The sequence below is a fragment of the Zootoca vivipara genome, chromosome Z2 (assembly GCF_965207765.1).
Source record: "Zootoca vivipara chromosome Z2, rZooViv2.hap1.1, whole genome shotgun sequence".
NCBI lineage: Eukaryota > Metazoa > Chordata > Lepidosauria > Squamata > Lacertidae > Zootoca > Zootoca vivipara.
In genome coordinates this window covers 49,523,486-49,529,493 of record NC_142585.1, presented here as the reverse complement: position 1 = coordinate 49,529,493, position 6,008 = coordinate 49,523,486, and the positions used below count along the sequence as shown (strand labels likewise).

At 46.2% G+C, this 6,008-nt stretch overlaps 1 protein-coding gene across 5 annotated transcripts in view; it reads left to right on the top strand.

The window, feature by feature from the left end:
* Nucleotides 1–6,008, top strand: part of TTLL11 (tubulin tyrosine ligase like 11) — an 80,372-nt gene that overhangs the window by 10,693 nt on the left and 63,671 nt on the right. The window contains exon 1 of one of the 5 annotated variants that reach the window (XM_088665393.1): nucleotides 3,791–3,911. The exons of the other annotated variants lie outside the window; for them this stretch is intronic. The gene's annotated coding sequence lies outside the window, so the exon portion shown is untranslated. Of the gene's footprint in view, nucleotides 1–3,790; nucleotides 3,912–6,008 lie in introns of those variants that run through there. 5 annotated transcript variants of the gene reach the window in all.

Below are 6,008 nucleotides of genomic sequence, written 5' to 3'. Positions count from 1 at the left end.
TGAATTTGGAATTGGACAATGCAACTACTTTGCTGAGACTGGGGAAATCAGCAGCGACCATTTCCCACCCCACACGATAAGGAGTGACCTTGACAAGACGGATCCTGAGTTCCAGCGGATTGTTTTGACAGCCATGTGGGAACTAAAAATAGGACTATAGAATCATAGAATCATAGAGTTGGAAGAGAACCCAAGGGCCATCCAGTCCAACCCCCTGCCAAGCAGGAAACACCACCAAAGCATTCCTGACAGATGGCTGTCAAGCCTCTGCTTAAAGACCTCCAAAGAAGGAGACTCCACCACACTCCTTGGCAGCATATTCCACTGCCGAACAGCTCTTACTGTCTGGAAGTTCTTTCTAATGTTTAGGTGGTTATACTATTAGAATCATAGAATCCTAGAGTTGGAAGAGACCCCAAGGGGCCATCCAGTCCAACCCCCTGCCGAGCAGGAAACACCATCAAAGCACTCTTGACATATGCCTGTCAAGCCTCTGCTTGAAGACCTCCAAAGTGCTGCCACACTCCTTGGCAGCAAATCCCACTGCCGAACAGCTCTGACTGTCAGGAAGTTCTTCCTAATGTTTCGGTCGGAGGCAGAGCTCAGCCCTCATGGCTAGTAGCCTCTGCTAGCCAACTCCCAGCACTCCCACTTCCTTGACCTCCAAAGCAGGAGACTCCACCACACTCCTTGGCAGCAAATTCCACTGCCGAACAGCTCTGACTGTCAGGAAGTTCTTCCTAATGTTGAGGTGGAATTTTCTTTCTTGTAGTTTGAATCCGTTGCTCCGTGTCCGCTTCTCTGGAGCAGCAGAAAACAACCTTTCTCCCTCCTTTATATGACATCCTTTTATATATTTGAACATGGTTATCATATCACCCCTTCACCTTCTCTTCTCCAGGCTAAACATACCAGCTCCCTAGTTCTTGCTGTTGAATCTATGCCGAGACGAGATTCAACAGCAAGAATTAAAGCAGCAATTTCAGATGGTGATTGCCGAATATGATTTTTCGGATGATGAAGATATTGAAATGGAAATGGAAGAGGAAGATAGTGACAATGACAGCGACAGCAATCTGGATGATTTTGACAATGAATCATAGAATCATAGAATCATAGAGTTGGAAGAGACCCCAAGGGCCATCCAGTCCAACCCCCTGCCGAGCAGGAAACACCATCAAAGCACTCCTGACAGATGGCTGTCAAGCCTCTGCTTAAAGACCTCCCAAGAAGGAGACTCCACCACACTCCTTGGCAGCAAATCCCACTGCCGAACAGCTCTTACTGTCAGGAAGTTCTTCCTAATGTTGAGGTGGAATTTTCTTTCTTGTAGTTTGAATCCGTTGCTCCGCGTCCGCTTCTCTGGAGCAGCAGCAAACAATGAGGTGGATTCTGATTTGGAGCATGAAGATAACAATGATGATGACTGGGACGACACAACACAAAATGAAGCAAACCACAAGGAAAAAGTTGATATTGCTTTACAAAAAGGGAAGCGGAGTACCCCTCCTTTGAGGAGGGAGCGACAGGAACCAAGGGAATTACAGATTTCCCACAAGGAGAAGGACATGAACAACTTAAGAAGGGGAGAAACTCAGGGGGGGGCTCATGGATATCCGGGGGGCAAAACACTGGAAAAAGGGGGTGGGGTGAAGGAAGAATGGGAGTGTAATTATTAGGACGGATTATCAAGATCAAATTAGGATTGTCGACTACGGAACTTGCTGGATTGGAGGGAGGTAGCCGGAATTTGGGGAAGAAAGGTTATATTGGGATTTGTTAGAGTGCAAGAGTTGATTATGGGGAAAGTTAAAATAAAAGAAGTCTAGGGATTTAAAAAAATTTAAGAAGTCTATTGAGGGGGAAAAATTAGGCAAGGGAAGAGAATTGGATTATGAATTATAGGGATTAAGAGATTTAGTGAAAATGGTATTAGCTAAGTTTAAAAATTTGATGAAGAGGAAAAGCAAGTAGTTTATAGATAAGGAAACTGTTAAAGAGGATAGTACATAAACTGAAGCGTTCATAAACTGAAGCGAACTTTCCCATTAAAAGTAATAGAAAGTGAATTAATCCGTTCCAGATGGGTCCACGGCGTTCATAAACCGAAAATTCATAAACCGAGGTGTTCATAAACCGAGGTTCCACTGTAAAGGGATGAAAACCGGGAAAGGGGGGAGGTAGGGGAAGCCCACAAAATATGGTTTATTAATGTAAATTTGGAAAAGATTGTTTTTATTATTGTTTTCTGTCTTTTTTATCATTTTTTCTGAAATTTTTTCTTTTTTTTTTTAGCATAGTTTTTTTTCTTTCTGGATAGCTGGGTGGTTGTCTCCCTCCTTTCTGCCCCTGGAGCTCTCTGGTGGCAGGAGGGGACTCTGGGGGGTGGGGTGGGGGAGGGGGGGACATAAACTCAACTACAAAATGGACCATCTTCAACTACCCGCCTGCATGGGATTCTCCTGTGGCAGGGGAGGGCCCATGGGAGGGGGGTGGAAAGAAGGTGGAAAATCTGTCTATGTAAGCCTCTTATATATATCTTTTTTGTAATCTGTAAAACTAATAAAAAATTATTTTAAAAAAAAGACTGCTTTGATGGTGTTTCCTGCTTGGCAGGGGGTTGGACTGGATGGCCCTTGTCGTCTCTTCCAACCCTATGATTCTAGAGGAGGAAGAAAGGTTGTTTTCTGCTGCTCCAGAGAAGCGGACACGGAGCAATGGATTCAAGCTACAATAAAGAAGATTCCACCTAAACATTAGGAAGAACTTCCTGACAGTAAGAGCTGTTCGGCAGTGGAATTTGCTGCCAAGGAGTGTGGTGGAGTCTCCTTCTTTGGAGGTCTTTAAGCAGAGGCTTGACAGCCATCTGTCAGGAATGCTTTGATGGTGTTTCCTGCTTGGCAGGGGGTTGGACTGGATGGCCCTTGTGGTCTCTTCCAACTCTAGGATTCTATGATTCTATGAAATTCCAATATAACCTTTCTTCCCCAAATTCCGGCTACCTCCCTCCAATCCAGCAAGTTCCGTAGTCGACAATCCTAATTTGATCTTGATAATCCGTCCTAATAATTACACTCCCATTCTTCCTTCACCCCACCCCCTTTGTCCAGTGTTTTGCCCCCCAGATATCCATGAGGCCCCCCCTGAGTTTCTCCCCTTCTTAAGTTGTTCATGTCCTTCTCCTTGTGGGAAATCTGTAATTCCCTTGGTTCCTGTCGCTCCCTCCTCAAAGGAGGGGTACTCCGCTTCTCTTTTTGTAAAGCAATATCAACTTTTCCCTTGTGGTGTGCTTCATTTTGTGCTGTATCGTCCCAGTGCTGTATCGTCCCATTTTGTGCTGTATCGTCCCATCATCATTGTTATCTTCATGCTCCAAATCAGAATCCACCTCATTGTTTTCTGCTGCTCCAGAGAAGCGGACACGGAGCAACGGATTCAAACTACAAGAAAGAAAATTCCACCTAAACATTAGGAAGAACTTCCTGACAGTAAGAGCTGTTCGGCAGTGGGATTTGCTGCCAAGGAGTGTGGTGGAGTCTCCTCCTTTGGAGGTCTTTAAGCAGAGGCTTGACAGACGTATGTCAAGAATGCTTTGATGGAGTTTCCTGCTTGGCAGGGGGTTGGACTGGATGGCCCTTGGGGTCTCTTCCAACTCTAGGATTCGATGATTCTATGATTCTGTGCATGTCTTTCTGCGATAATTTTTATTTTGGTCTATTCCATCTTCAAGCACTCGGCTTCACTGGATGTCCGTAATACCGGAATTCAGGGGGCGTCCAGTGAAGCTCTGGTTGGCCACTGTGCGAACAGGAACGCTGGACTCGACGGGCCCCCTGGCCTCATCCAGCAGGCCTCCTTCTTATGTTCTGTGTCCTCGCAACGGCCCAGTTGAGTTGGCCCAACTTCACTTGGTGAGCTTCTGGTTGGGGTAGCAGTGGGGGGGTTTGAATGTGGGCCTCCCCAGTACAGCCTTCTCCAAATGGGTGCCTTCCCGGTGTTTCGGATTGCGACAGGTTGGCAGAATCTGCCCAGGAACAGCCAATGTGTTGTCGGATTCTAGTCCCAGCCCCGCCTCCCCAAGCCAGCATAGCCAGCGGTCAGGGAGGATGGGAGCTGTGTGGTCAGTCACCAACGTTGGCTTTCCATGTGGTCATCAACGCAGTTGCTGCTGGCTTCCTCCATCCCATGATTTATTTATTTTTCAAAAAAAAGGACAACCCGGCACCAAATTTCAACTCTGCAATGAGAAAAGCTGAATTCTGGAACCTTGTAAATCGGGCAAAGGTGCATTAGGGTGGGTCATAAAAAAAAACTTTTTGGGGAAAATGTTTCCTCCCTCGATCTTATATCAGGCGTATGGTATAAACCTAGTCCAGTTTCAAATTGGGGACAAATCGGTGAATATTGAGACCCTGCTCCTACAGAATGAAATTTGGCCTCGCTACGAGTGATGAAAACATAGGAATTGGACTGATTTATTCTCAGTACAATTTAGTACAATTTATACAATTTATATACCTAAGTAATTAAGTATAATGTGATGTTTTGAAGCAAGACATGAGTGGTGTTTTATTGTTTATTGTTTATGTTTACTTGTTTAGTACCCCGTTTGATTAATTGTTCCATATCATTCAAACTACAAGAAAGAAAATTCCACCTAAACATTAGGAAGAACTTCCTGACAGTAAGAGCTGTTCGGCAGTGGAATTTGCTGCCAAGGAGTGTGGTGGAGTCTCCTTCTTTGGAGGTCTTTAAGCAGAGGCTTGACAGGCATATGTCAAGAATGCTTGGATGGTGTTTCCTGCTTGGCAGGGGGTTGGACTGGATGGCCCTTGTGGTCTCTTCCAACTCTAGGATTCTATGATTAGGAAGAACTTCCTGACAGTAAGAGCTGTTCGGCAGTGGGATTAGCTGCCAAGGAAGTGTGGTGGAGTCTCCTTCCTTGGAGGTCTTGACAGGCATCTGTCAAGAATGCTTTGATGGTGTTTCCTGCTTGGCAGGGGGTTGGACTGGATGGCCCTTGTGGTCTCTTCCGACTCTAGGATTCTATGATTAGGAAGAACTTCCTGACAGTAAGAGCTGTTCGGCAGTGGGATTTGCTGCCAAGGAGTGTGGTGGAGTCTCCTTCCTTGGAGGTCTTTAAGCAGAGGCTTGACAGGCACATGTCAAGAATGCTTTGATGGTGTTTCCTGCTTGGCAGGGGGTTGGACTGGATGGCCCTTGGGGTCTCTTCCAACTCTGTGATTCTATGATTCTATGAATTTAATTTAGGGAGGCCATAGTTAAAGGCTTGCCAAATGCACACCCAGAAAGGAAGCAGGACTGAATGTGGATCCCCTGGGGCTGGATCCTATTGTGTTTCACTGAGCAAGGGGAGTAGCCTCTGAGCACACGCAAAGTGCCACTCTTCCTCTTATGAATATCTGCAGGCAGCTCTCATATACCTTGGTTTAAGCAACAGGCCTCCTGTTGCTTTGAAGATTCCACCTCAACCTTAGGAAGAACCCTTGTGGTCTCTTCCGACTCTATGATTCTATGATTAGGAAGAACTTCCTGACAGTCAGAGCCGTTCGGCAGTGGGATTTGCTGCCAAGGAGTGTGGTGGAGTCTCCTTCTTTGGAGGTCTTTAAGCAGAGGCTTGACAGCCATATGTCAAGAATGCTTTGATGGTGTTTCCTGCTTGGCAGGGGGGTTGGACTGGATGGCCCTTGTGGTCTCTTCCGACTCTAGGATTCTATGATTAGGAAGAACTTCCTGACAGTAAGAGCTGTTCAGCAGTGGGATTTGCTGCCAAGGAAGTGTGGTGGAGTCTCCTTCCTTGGAGGTCTTGACAGGCATCTGTCAAGAATGCTTTGATGGTGTTTCCTGCTTGGCAGGGGGTTGGACTGGATGGCCCTTGTGGTCTCTTCCAACTCTATGATTCTATGATTCTATGAACTTCCTGACAGTAAGAGGTGTTCGGCAGTGGAATTTGCTACCAAGGAGTGTGGTGGAGTCTCCTTCCTTGG